Here is a 15,190-nt window from a genome sequence, read left to right as displayed (position 1 = left end):
TTAAAAGCCTTCAATAAGCAGAATTAGTGACTTATGCTCACCGGCTTGATAACAATAGAACACAGAGTTCCCAATAGCAATTTAGTGTCTTTAAAATATTAGCAATAGACAGAGTACTATGCATACTGTTGTGTAGGAGGCCTGCAGTACCTCACCTCTGTAAGTCCAAGTGGGCAAAAACAGGTATGTGCCGTACACTGTATATCAATAATTGGATCCAGTACTCACACTACCCGTAGTCCTCTCAGTGCCATCCATCACAAAGTTAGTGGGCACACTGGGTCTGCACCCGCTCGTACTGCCAGTTATTTACTTCGTCCACCCACGTGTCACACCTGCCTCCTCACGTCTGAGCACTGAGAGTGAGGAGAGGTGTAAACACGCTGTGCTTGCAGGTGTACAAGTGCAGCTCTAGCTGCTGGGCTCGTGTAACCGGAAGGAACTCCCCGTGTGTGGTATAGGAGCTCGGGTGCTTGTACACTAGTACAGAGTCCCCGTAGTTGAGACAGATGCACAGTAGTACGGAAGCAGTTGGGAATTGCCATCTCTGTGGGTTACAGGAATAGATAGGTAGTCTTTAATCGATGCGTTTTGCTCTCATCCAAGAACTGAGTTACTAGAAGTGTATATATTGGCCATAACAACCAGAAAGTTTAGATATATAACATTTGAAAAAATATATATATTTCTGGTTATTTTTAATATCATTTGTTGCTCTGACCAATATCTGTCCTTCACAAAAAGAACACTTTTGTTAATATAACCCTAAGTTTACACATTTAACATGTAGGTTAGGTAAGATGCCAAATTGATTGTGGTGCCATATTTATTATAATTTACATTTACACAACAACATTCAGGGCAAAATATCATGAAATAGTATAAAAAAATATAGTGAAACATTGTATACAGTTTGCAGGATCCTACATTAAAAAACCTTACGTGACTAGTTACAAACACTGCAATTCTGTGCACCTGTTATGCTGGGCATGCACTATACAAATATTTGTCAGATATCTGTCCAATCTGGCTGGTTGGAATGAAACTCTTGTAGTGTATGGGAGCAAATTAAATTTGACCATATGGTCCCAAACAAATGAAAATGGACAAAAATGATTGTTCAAATTGTTTTACATATGTTTGATTTAACTAATGTGTCTAAACAACCATTTTTGTCTATTTTCCAGTGTTCATGAGCAAATGGTCAATAATCAATTGCTACCATACACTACCAGATTTTCATTCCAGCCAGCCAGATTGGACATATATCTGACAGATAATTGTATAGTGTATGCCCAGCATTATCCATACCTCGCACCATTAATGTGATCATTAGCACCTGCAATCATTCACCTTTGCAGACCTACATGGTGTCATTGCGGCTAAGCAGACACACTAATACCATTAAGTGCCATCAGACCCATTCGCACAAAAGTGGTGGACCTGACCCTGCCGTAGGAGTTGAGAGGCTTTCTGGACACAGAATGACTGCAGGCTTTGTATGGTGTCACAGTAGGTAATTTATGCACGGCTCTGTAATGGCGTGCAAATGCTTTGGCATGCCTGCATTTTCATAACCTCTCCTCGTCACCACCCACTAATGATGCTTTCTGTCGATTATTTCGCCCAGGTGCTGCAATCTCACTGTATTCTCTGTGCAGAGAGCAGGTAGTGGTTTGCGCATGTGCACAGTGACTCAGACGCATGCATGGACTGTGAACATCGGCCGACTGGGTGCGTTCAATCACTTGCGTTCCTTGCTGAATCAGGCCCTTAGTTCCTATTAAACTTTTTTTAAATTGGAAGTTTTAATCTTCCATATAAAAAATTAATGAAGATCCAGAAGTCAGTGCAGAACAATTTATAAAATTAAATATTTCCTGAACTATAGATCAGTGACCTTCCTAGTAATGACCTGAGATCATACTCTTATTCTGCAGATGGTAAATACAATGTATACATTCTTTATGTCACTTACCCTTCACACCTTCGATATAGTACCGCACCACCAGTAAGAATTGTTTTTGGCATCTCATTGACAGTTAATATTCCACCTATAATAAAATCTCCCTCCAGGGAATAATTTTTATGCATTCTATATGGAGTCGGTCCAGTAATATGACATCCAGGTGCTGGGCTCAGTGTCTCAGATTCACAGAGTGAAATACTCAGGGAGAACAACCAAATTATTTGGTGCAAAATATTAAATTCAACGTTAAATGGTTGAAAACATGTATAGATTGTGTCCTCTTCTTTCCATCTCCACACTGACAACAGAAGCCTGAGGAAATATAGAAGACATAGATAAAGCACAGTGAGGGACTAATATTCATTACAATGGGGGCGATTCAAATGTTTCTTTGGGTGTGATAATTAATGAGCACCCAGTTTGCTATTCAATTGTTCTGGGCATTCTTTAATTATCGCCTACTTCGCCAACTATATGACGAGGTTTAGCAGTGTAAAAAGGCTGGTTAGGGCACGCTATCTGTGGTTAGCGTGCCCTAACCAGGGTGTTTCAGAGACATTTCTGATCGCACCCTCCTGAGTGTGTGCAGAAAAGCCGACGCCAACAGCTATTGCCCCTTTTGTGCGTTATAAAAAATGGCTTTTACTACAATTGTGTATTCATATGTGGTAATAACGTTAACTTGAACTTGCAGCCCCATGCACTAAAAAGGCAAATAAGGAACTAGAGATGTGCGGTTCGGTTCTCCAGAAATATGAATCCACCCGAATTTAATAAATCTGGGTATATCGGTGAGTCACTGTTCAAATATTCTGAGGAGATCCAGGTAAATCCGGGTCGCAGGGCTGATCTTTTTGCAGTTCGGAATTCAGATTTTAAATCCGAATTTCAGGTTTTGGATTGAAGAGATTACATGATTTTAGCTGCTTTTAAAACTTTTTATCTATTTTTTATTTAAAAATATCTAGATCCAAAACTAAAACCAATACCAAAACACTTGAGGGTTGTTTGCAAAATCAAATCCAGATCCAAAACCTTGAAGGAGATACAGATCCAAAACCAAAACCAAAACACGGGGATTGGTGCACATCCCTGTCAGAAACATTCACATACAATTAATCACAACCATTAGATATACTATAGGTCCTATTTAAATATAAATGTAACTGTAGATAGCTTTCACAGTGTACATCTCTCCTGTACAATATGGGTTGGGTATGAAATCCTGGCTGTCAGGATGGCGCTAGTCAGAATACTGACAGTGGCATCCTGACAGCCAGAATCTCAACACCCATAGTAATTAACAGTAAGTGTTTTCCTAACCTCTACCCTAACCCATAGCCTAACCCTAATTCTCCCTCCCCAGTGCCTAACCCTAACCATCTGCCCAGTGCCTAACCCTAACTCCATACCATAACCTCGCCCTAACACACCTTTTGGATGCCAAGGGTCAGGATACTGGTGCCCAACCAGTCAGGATTTTGGTGCCATTATTTAGACCGTCTACATGCTGCATGCTGGAATGATAACTACCTCCTGTATAATGTATTTATATATATATATATATATATATATATATATACACATACATACAGTATATAATAAAAATAGGTCCACACTCACGTTTTTGTAGTCAAAAATTGCTGGGGTAGCTGCCCAAAATAGACCTTCAGGTCCTATGTATAACCTTTGAAAAAAGGGGTGCACTCCCCAGTCTTCTAAAAAAAGTCCTTTATTCCAACAATTAAAAGTAAATACAGGATCAACATTTCAGTCCCAACCGTGGACCTTTGTCAAGTGGTCCTCTTGACAAAGGTCCACGGTTGGGACCGAAACGTTGATCCTGTATTTACTTTTAATTGTTGGAATAAAGGACTTTTTTTAGAAGACTGGTGAATGCACCCCTTTTTTCAAAGGATATATACATATATACTATCACATTCCCAGCAGTATAAGTGAAGAAAAAACAGCACTCAGGTTTCGAAGAAATTTCTGCTGCTGCTGTACTTCTTAACATGGGTTTATGAGAGTAAACTTGATTTTTTTTTCACTTCTTACACTGCTAGGAATGTGATAGTGTACATATCAATTTATTCTGGACCTTGCACCCCCTTGCTGAACATAAATAAAATATTTTACTTTGCCCTTTTCCAATATATATATATATATATATATTAGGGGTGTGCACCGGCCACTTTTCGTGTTTTGTGTTTTGGTTTTGGATCTGGATCTTTCTTCGTGTTTTGGATCTGGATTGGTTTTGCCAAAACCACCCTTCCGTGTTTTGGGTTCTGGGTTTTGTGTTTTGGATCTGTATTTTTTTGAAAAAAAGCATAAAAACAGCTAAAATCACAGAATTTGTAGGTTTTTCTGCTCCTATGCTATTATTAACCTCAATAACCTTAATTTCCACTCATTTCCAGTCTATTCTGAACACCTCACACCTCACAATAGTGTTTTTATGTCCAAAAGGCTGCACCGAGGTAGCTGGATGACTATGCTAAGCGACACGAGTGGGCGGCACAAACACGTGACCCATCTAGGAGTGACACTGCAGTGGCAGGCAGGATGGCAGTTAGAAAAACTAGGCCCCAAACTGTACATAATGCAAAGAAAAAAAGAGGTGCAAGATGGAATTGTCCTTGGGCCCTCCCACCCACCCTTATGTTGTATAAACAGGACATGCACACTTTAACAAATCAATCATTTCAGCGCCAGGGTCTGCCACACAACTGTGGCTGAAATGATTGGTTCGTTTGGGCCCCCACAAAACAAGCTGGCAATTAATGTGTCCCTGCACAAACTGGCTCTACGGAGGCAAGATGTCATCCTCATCCTCCTCATCCACCGATTCCTCACCCTCTTCAGTGTGTACATCCTCATCCTCACAAAGTATTAACTCGTCCCCACTTGAATCCACCACCACAGGTCCCTCTGTACCTTCTGGAGGCTGGTCTCCCTGGAAGAGCTGATAATTCATTTTGATGAACATCATCTTCTCCACATTCTGTGGAAGCAACCTCCTACGCCTTTCGCTGACAAGGTTCCCGGCTGCACTAAACACTCTTTCGGAGTACACACTGGAGGGGGGGCAACTCAGGTAAAATAGAGCCAGTTTGTACAGGGGCCTCCAAATTGCCTCTTTTTCCTGCCAGTACAGGTATGGACTGTCTGACATGCCTACTTGGATGCTGTCACCGATGTAATCCTCCACCATTCTGTCAATGGTGACAGTATCATATGCAGTGACAGTAGACATGTCAGAAATTGTTGCCAGGTCCTTCAGTCCGGACCAGATGTCCAAACTTGGTCCTGCCTGCCCTGCATCACCGCCAGCGGGTTGCTTAGGATACCTAAGTTTTTTCCTGGCAGCCCCAGTTGCGGGAGAAAATGAAGAAGGAGCCGTTGACGTGTCACGTTCCGCTTCAGCTGACAGTGTGTTCACCAGCAGGTCTTTGCACCTCTGCAGGCTTGTGTCGGCCGGAAAGAGAGACACCACATAGGCTTTAAACCTAGGATCGAGCACGGTGGCCAAAATGTAGTGGTCTGATTTCAACAGATTGACCACCCTGGAATCCTGGCAAAGCGAATGAAGGGCTTCATCCACAAGTCCCACATGCCGAGCGGAATCGCTCCGTCTTAGCTCCTCCTTCACTTTCTCCAGCTGCTTCTGCAAAAGCCTGATGAGGGGAATGACCTGACTCAAGCTGGCAGTGTCTGAACTGACTTCACGTGTGGCAAGTTCGAAGGGCTGAAGAACCTTGCACAACACGGAAATCATTCTCCACTGCGCTTGAGTCAGGTGCATACCCCCTCCTTTGCCTATGTCATAGGTGGATGTATAGGCTTGTATGGCCTTTTGCTGCTCCTCCATCCTCTGAAGCATATAGAGGGTTGAGTTCCACCGCGTCACAACCTCTTGCTTCAGGTGATGGCGGGGCAGGTTCAAGAGTGTTTGCTGGCGCTCCAGTCTTCGGCACGCAGTCGCTGAATGGCGAAAGTGGCCAGAAATTTTTCGGGCCACCCAAAGCGTCTCCTGCACGCCCCTGTCGCTTTTCAGAAAATTCTGCACCACCAAGTTTATTGTGTGAGCAAAACATGGGACGTGCTGGAATTTGCCCAAATGTAATGCCCGCACAATATTGGTGGCGTTGTCAGATATCACAAATCCCCAGGAGAGTCTAAGTGGGGTAAGCCACTGGGCGATGATTTCCCTCAGTTTCTCTAAGAGGTTGTCGGCGGTGTGCCTCTTACTGAAACCGGTGATACACAGCGTAGCCTGCCTTGTAACGAGCTGGCGTTTCTGAGATGCTGCTACTGGTGACGCTGCTGCTGTTGCTGCGTAAGGTGATACATCTACCCAGTGGGCTGTCACAGTCATATAGTCCTTAGTCTGCCCTGTTCCACTTGTCCACATGTCCGTGGTTAAGTGGACATTGTGTACAACGGCATTTTTCAGGACACTGAGGACACTTTTTCTGACGTTTCTGTACAGTCTCGGTATCGCCTGCCTAGTGAAGTGGAATCTAGACGGGATTTGGAACCGGGGACACACTACCTCCATCAATTGTCTAAATCCCACTGCACTAATGGCGGATACCGGACGCACGTCTAACACCAACATAGCAGTCAAGGCCTCAGTTATACGTTTTGCTTCAGGATGACTGCTGTCGTACTTCATCCTCCTCGCTAAGGACTGTTGGAGGGTCAATTGTTTAGTAAAAGTAGTGGTGTTCCTACTTCCTCTCTGGGATGATGAACGACTCCCAGCAGCAGCAGCAACAGCAGCAGTGGCAGCAGTAGGCGTAGCAATGCAGGATCCTCCGGAGGAATCCCGGATAGGAGAGTCAGTCATGCCAGTGATATGGCCTGCAGGACTACTTCCGATCCTGACTAAGGAGGAAATTGACGAGGAGGGAGTTGACGGTGTGGTTTGCAGGCGCTTGGATACAACAGGACAACGGGATTTAGGTGTCCCTGGACTGCTTACGGTCTGAGCCAAAGTTTCTGAACTTGACAGTAACTTTTTATGAACGCGCTGCAGGTGCCGTATAAGGGAGGATGTTCCTAGGTGGTTGACGTCCCTACCCCTACTTATTTCACCTTTACATATGGTACATATGGCAAGACAGTTGTTGTCCGGATTTGGATAGAAATATTGCCAGACCAAAGAGGTGGAATGTTTGGTCTTCTGCCCAGGCATGACCGTGATGGGCTTTTTCATCCCACGGACAACAACTGTCTCCCCCGGAGCCTGATTTAAACAAACCACATCACCATCAGAATCCTCCTCGCCAACTTCCTCCTCAGCGCCAGCTACACCAGTATCCTCATCCTGTTGTACTTCAACAGTGACATCTTCAATTTGCATATCAGCAAGTGGACTGTGGGTGCTCCTTTCAGCACTTGCAGGGGGCGTGCAAATGGTGGAAAGAGCCACCTCTTCCCGTCCAGTGCTGGGAAGGTCAGGCATCGCAACCACCACCACACTTGGACTCTCTTTGGGGATTTGTGATATCTTCTTAGAAAGCACAGTTCTTCGTGTGCTTTTGCCAGCTTAACTCTTTTGATTTTTTTTAGTGGGAGGAGGGCTTCCATCGTCATGTGAAGCTGAACCACTAGTCATGAACATACTAGGGATCGACCTTAGCCGTTCCTTGCCACTCCGTGTCGTAAATGGCATATTGGCAAGTTTACGTTTCTCTTCAGCTGATTTAAATGTCTTTTTCAAGGTCATTTTCCTGAACTTTGCCATTTGGGATTGTATGTGCCCTCTACTATGACATTGGGCATCGGCCTTGGCAGACGACGTTGATGGCATGTTATCGTCTATGTCATGACTAGTGGCAGCAGCTTCAGCACTAGGAGGAAGTGGTTCTTGATCTTTCTCTATTTTATTTTTATCGGAGAAAGTTTGGTCCTCCATTTATGTTATATCGATTTGATATATACGTGCGGCTAAACACAGAAAATAAATTTTTTTTTGGTTCGGACTGGAGTGTACTTTGTGGGTTACAGCACCCTTTAACGGTCAAGCCAGCCGGCCCTTTACTTATGACACAGGCGCACTCTTGGCACTACTTTGTTGATGCACGTGCGGCTACTGCGCACACAATTCACAAACACAGAAAATAATTTTTTTTTGGTTTGGCTTTGGACTGGAGTGTACTTTCGGGGGTTACAGCACCCTTTAACGGTCAAGCCAGCCGGCCCTTTACTTATGACACAGGCGCACTCTTGGCACTACTTTGTTGATGCACGTGCGGCTACTGCGCACACAATTCACAAACACAGAAAATAATTTTTTTTTAGGTTTGGACTGGAGTGTACTTTCGGGGGTTACAGCACCCTTAACGGTCAAGCCAGCCGGCCCTTTACTTATGACACAGGCGCACGCTTGGCACTACTTTGTTGATGCACGTGCGGCTACTGCGCACACAATTCACAAACACAGAAAATAATTTTTTTTTTGGTTTGGACTGGAGTGTACTTTCGGGGGTTACAGCACCCTTAACGGTCAAGCCAGCCGGCCCTTTACTTATGACACAGGCGCACGCTTGGCACTACTTTGTTGATGCACGTGCGGCTACTGCGCACACAATTCACAAACACAGAAAATAATTTTTTTTTTGGTTTGGACTGGAGTGTACTTTGGGGGTTACAGCACCCTTTAACGGTCAAGCCAGCCGGCCCTTTACTTATGACACAGGCGCACGCTTGGCACTACTTTGTTGATGCACGTGCGACTACTGCGCACACAATTCACAAACACAGAAAATAATATTTTTTTTGGTTTGGACTGGAGTGTACTTTCGGGGGTTACAGCACCCTTAACGGTCAAGCCAGCCGGCCCTTTACTTATGACACAGGCGCACGCTTGGCACTACTTTGTTGATGCACGTGCGGCTACTGCGCACACAATTCACAAACACAGAAAATAATTTTTTTTTTGGTTTGGACTGGAGTGTACTTTGGGGGTTACAGCACCCTTTAACGGTCAAGCCAGCCGGCCCTTTACTTATGACACAGGCGCACGCTTGGCACTACTTTGTTGATGCACGTGCGACTACTGCGCACACAATTCACAAACACAGAAAATAATATTTTTTTTGGTTTGGACTGGAGTGTACTTTCGGGGGTTACAGCACCCTTAACGGTCAAGCCAGCCGGCCCTTTACTTATGACACAGGCGCACGCTTGGCACTACTTTGTTGATGCACGTGCGGCTACTGCGCACACAATTCACAAACACAGAAAATAATTTTTTTTTTGGTTTGGACTGGAGTGTACTTTCGGGGGTTACAGCACCCTTAACGGTCAAGCCAGCCGGCCCTTTACTTATGACACAGGCGCACGCTTGGCACTACTTTGTTGATGCACGTGCGGCTACTGCGCACACAATTCACAAACACAGAAAATATTTTTTTTTTGGTTTGGACTGGAGTGTACTTTCGGGGGTTACAGCACCCTTAACGGTCAAGCCAGCCGGCCCTTTACTTATGACACAGGCGCACGCTTGGCACTACTTTGTTGATGCACGTGCGGCTACTGCGCACACAATTCACAAACACAGAAAATATATTATTTTTTTAGCACTTGGGGGGAGCACCCCTGATGGACAGAGCACCCCCTGGACAACACTACAGCACTCCTTTAGGACTGGGACACTGCACAGGACTTTGGAGTGGACACAGCCCCTATGGAGAACTGACTGCACAACACAGTCCAGCCAGCCCCTATGGACTTTGAAGTAGTGGACACAGCCCCTATTAACAACAGCAGCACAGCACAACACAGCCAGCCCCTATGGACTTTGAAGTAGTGGACAACAGCAGCACTACACTACACTACACTACACAGCCCTAACTCCCACCCTCCCTCTTCACTGTCCACAGCCGAGTGAGAAAATGGCGCCGACGTGTGTACCTTATATAGGATCCAAAACCCGCGAGACTCGGAAGGCGGGAAGATGACGTTTTGCCTCGATTTCAGATCCGAGTCAGGCGGGAAAAGTCGAGCCTGACTCGGATCGGACTCGGATCGGGGGGGCTCGGGGGGGTTCGGATTTCAGAAATCCGAACCCGCTCACCCCTAATATATATATATATATATATATATATATAGTTAAGTTGTGTGTAGGGACAGCGCACAAATATAGTGGTTCCCTCAATGGGATGTGTATAGAGGTAATATAAGTGTGGTGAAAATATAAGGTATATAATACAAGTCACTGATCCTTCATTAAAGGCGGCAGCAGTCTTCTTAGTGTTCCGTTATGGCAAGCAGATTAGGTGATTTCTGAAAAGGGGGTTAAAAAGACATGCGACTGATAGTGTAGTATATTCGGTAAAGTGATAATTGGTGCTCAAAATGAATGTGTGTCCCAAAGGAAATAACTTTAATGCTTATCTGCATTCCAATGGTATGGTTCAAATGTGGATGGGTATTTGACCTGGAACACATGAACTGTTTGGGATCCGGAGGACCAAGTTTGAGAACCACTGGCATAAGCTTGTGCACAGTTTTTACTCCTCCAAGGATTATTGAGGATTATTGAGGAGGAAAAGGAATACTGGGACATACCTTGGTGACAAATACTACAAGCTTGTCTTACTACGAAATATGGTACGCAGCTAATTGTATTCCTGTCTCACTACCTTTGTATAAAAACATACTACGCTATATTACTTTATCTTTCCACGGGTTGAACTAGCCCTCTTCAAAGGTGTTCCAGTAGATGACATGTCAATTATCCATCCACATTTGAACCATACCATTGGAACCCAGATAAGCTTTAAAGTTCTTTCCTTTGGTATGCACATTCATTTTGAGCACCAATTATCACTTTACCAAATATACTACACTATCAGGCGCATGTCTTTTTAACCCCCTTTTATATATATATATATATATATATATATATACAAACATCCAGGATGGTACTCCCCAAAAAATGCAAATGTGTAGGTGCCCTACAAATGGTACCGATATTCATTGGCCCTAACATACATCCAACAGGGCGGCACTCTATAGTAATAATAACTAAACACAGGGATAATGTTCTGACATTTCAGAGCTCTTTAATACTCCGTCCTCAAGGTACAAACACAAATACAAACACTGAACATATCAGTACACTTACAAAACACTCCGTGTTGCCCGCCATCTGGGACCGGGGTATTCTCCGATTATGTCAGACCACCAATCCCTACGTCAGCGTATCACAATGACACACCAGCATCAGGACAGGGGAGGACCTCTACAGATCGCATCCCGGTTGCCCAGGCAATGCACAACACCAAGCTAAAAACATCATATTTAATGTACTGGACATCAAACAAACATAATAACTCACATATTATCAAAAATATATCAGCATGAATTAAAACAATACCAACATCATAATTGTGTGTCTGGCACCTCAATGTATAAAGATCCCTATTTTGACACACACTAATAAGGAACACATCGCAAATCATTTGATATAATCAAGGTTCATAAAGTATATAATTTCAATAATAGAGAGTATTATCAAATACACATCAAGTGATTCATAATAGCTACAATAAATGCTAAGGATAGTACATGTAGACCCCACACATATATATATTAGGGATGTGCAGGCTCGGTTCTACTCGGTTCCGTTCGGTTCTTTTTACCGAATCTTATTGGCTATCGAAAACTCGTGACAGCTGAAACCCAATAAGATCCGGTAAAAAGAACCGAACGGAACCGAGTAGAACCGAGCCTGCACATCCCTAATATATATATATATATATATATATATATAAGATCCATGGCTTATTGCCCCTGACATAGGAAAGTATGTGTGTACCAATATTGCCAGGTAACCCAGGTACCCCTACATAGAGGTACATCACAGAAAACAGTGCAGACCCTGATTTTCATTCAGTCCCCTCGGTGCCAACGCATCAAGTCTAAAAATCCATCTGGATTCACACTGTAACAATACCATTGATCTGTCACCACCCCTGAGAAAGGGAGGGACATGATCAATGATAATATACCGTAATGTGGAAAGATTGTGTCCCTTAATGGCAAAGTGCTGGGCTACTGGCTGTTCACTATTTCCTGAAAAAATGGCAGCACGAATGGCTGACTGATGTAGTGCCATGCGTTCTTGCAAGGTCCTGTCGATCTTCTCTACGTATATAAGGCCGCAAGGACATATATTCATATACACTATAAATCTAGTGGTACATGTCACCCGATGGCATGTTTTGAATCTCTTGCCACTATATGGATGGCAAAAGCTACTTCCTGTCATAAGCGACCGACATGTCAGACAATTTAAACATTTGAAGCACCCAACTTTGGGGCATAAGAAACCCTCTGGCCTCTCTAATCCAAATTTACTGACATCAGTCTTAACAATCCAATTACATAAGTTATGCCCCCTGATATAGCAGTGCATAACACATGAATTCTGTAATTTCAAATTGGGGTCTGTCCCCACAATGGACCAAAATTTCTTAGCAGTACGACTGATTTTATTACTGGAGGGATGAAAATGATTCACCCATGGGATCTTATGTTCATGGTCAATATTACATTCCCTAGTTCTAAATAACTAAATTTGAGGTACAGCTAGCGCCCTAATTTTAGCCTGCAGTAATATGTCATATGGGTACCCACGTTCACAGAATTTGTTAAGCATGAATTCAATGTGTTCTAAAGCTGTTGTCTCTACACTACATATCCTGTGAGCCCACAGGAATTGTGAGTAGGGTACTCCATATTTCAGTGGTCTTGGATGATAGCTGCCATAATGTAAAATGGTGTTTCTATCCGTACTCTTGTAGAAGAGCTGAGTGGTTAATTTGCCACCTTTCAATTATAAATGTACATCCAAATAGTTCACCTTAATTGGATCAATACTAAATGTGAATTTGGTAGGACTTGTAGACTTATTGTGTTGCTCAATAAAGCCCACAAATTCAGATTCAGAGTCAGACCCCATCCAAATCAAGAAAATGTCATCTATGTATCTGGCATAGAAAAAAATCCTGCCAGACACAGACATCGTGAAAGAAGATTTCCTGCTCAGCAAGGAACATATATGCATTGGTGTGGGATGGGGCCACTTTTGACCCCATCGCTATGCCAACTAGCTGCAGAAATAATTTGTTATTATGCAGGGGGCCTTTTCACTGCCAACATCCCTTCATTGATAGGTATCACCATGTATAAGCTACTAAGGTCGATACTGCACAGATACCTACCCTCTGGAATCAAAGTTAAACTGTTTATCTTTTTCAGAAAAGAGGTATTGTCTAATAGATATCTGGGATGTTCCTTGATGAATGGCTGCAAGATGCTATCCAGGTACTCAGACACTGCCTGGAACAATGACCCCCTGGCCAATATACTAGGTCGACCATGGGGATTGTCCAGGCATTTGTGTATTTTTGGCAACATATAGAGAAGTGCCATAACAGGAAATTTTGGGACAAGTACATCCCTTAGTTGGCACGATATTTGACCCTCAGTTACTGCCTGATCCAATCTCTCAAACAATTGTTTAGAAAAAATGGCAGTAGGATCACATGTTAAGTGTTTGTATACCAACACATCTGACAATTGCCTCTCAATTTCACACATATACTGATTGGTATCCTGAACAACAATAGCCCCGCCTTTATCAGCAGGGTGAAATACCACATCTCTATACTCTGACAAATTGCACAAGGCTCCCCATTCCTCTTTGGATAGATTACTGTAGCCATGGTTATCCATCTTAACCGGCAAAAAAATTTTAACGCCCTGATCAAGTAGTCATATATAAGTTTTTACCGCTGCATTGCTTGATTCTGGCTCAAAAAGAGATCTAGATTGAAATTTATTTAACGATTTTGGAATGTCACTAATGGATTCCTGTGGTGGTCCCGGTATAGCTATACCGAGACCACTACAGGAATCCATTAGTGACATTCCAAAATTGTTAAATAAATTTCAATCTAGTCAGATATATCCAATGTGATTAAAGAAAAAATGGCACTGCACAAGTAAATGCTGCTGCGTCCCCTCACTGAAAGACCTTCCCTTTGGACTAAAGAGTAACTAATATCAAAAATGATATGAAGAGAGGGTATGGCGATGCCTCTACTACCAGATTTAGAAAAAGAAAGTGAAGTATAAGATGGAAAGTTTTCCACCCTAAGTGGAATCAAAAAGAAGTATGAATACTTATGTCAGTGTTGTTCAACGTGTTTTCCTTTTTTGTGTCCACTATCATATTATTCATTCATGTATGTAAAAAAAGTAAATAAAGAATCCAACATGTGTAGTATTTCTCAGATATTCCAAGTTGTATATATACACAATGGTATAGATGTAAACTATCAATCATCTCCCCACTGTGGGATTGTATACTTCTAATATGTGTATTTCTACACACACACACCTCACTTACACATGCAAATTGTATATTCATGCTTTTATTGGTTTTTTTCCCACACATCTATAGGTATATTTCAATCTCTTCTTATGTAATCTATATATAGATACATATACACACACCTCACTTACACATGTGGAGTGTATGTTCAAACTCGTAGCAGTTTCTTTTCCTGCACACTTCCAATTTGTTTATATCAATTCACATATATTTCTATATGACAATGATCAAAGGTAGCGTACCCATACTCACATGATAGTTGATTTCTTTGCATATATCAAGGTATCTTTATCCCACAGATCTCCATTCAATGGGTTTAAAATTCATTTATTGGACAAAAATTGCTTCAAATGAACAAAAATATATATAAGTAAACTTCGTAAAAAATGGTATAAATGCAACAATGTGCCAGGATCAAGGATCTACACTGAACTGGAGTGCGGTATGTGCCCAAAAAACTTTTTACAATAGGTCCGGTTCCTAATGATTACAAAAAATCCAAAAAGCACATACCTCTCTGTTCAAGTAGCAGTGAGGGTTCCCCTCTAACAGCACTAACACCAATGTGTTTCGACAAGAACTGTCTTTTTCAAGGTATGTTTGTGCTGTCACTTCTTCCGGTTTAAATAGCCACACTCCGATATTCCCAAGGTGGCGTCACTTCTTCTGGTCCGTGGGTGCCGGCTCTCCTCCTGTGCACACTATCATAATTCCCACCGTTCTTTAAGATGGATGGGTAATCCTATGACCTCCATTGTGGCTATCTTCCTCTCTAACAACACTCCTCCGATGCCGCTCTGCAG

This window comes from Taudactylus pleione, unplaced genomic scaffold (assembly GCF_031769625.1).
Source record: "Taudactylus pleione unplaced genomic scaffold, aTauple2 ptg000592l, whole genome shotgun sequence".
NCBI classification, from domain to species: Eukaryota; Metazoa; Chordata; class Amphibia; order Anura; family Myobatrachidae; genus Taudactylus; species Taudactylus pleione.
Note: the sequence above shows the minus strand (reverse complement) of the source record.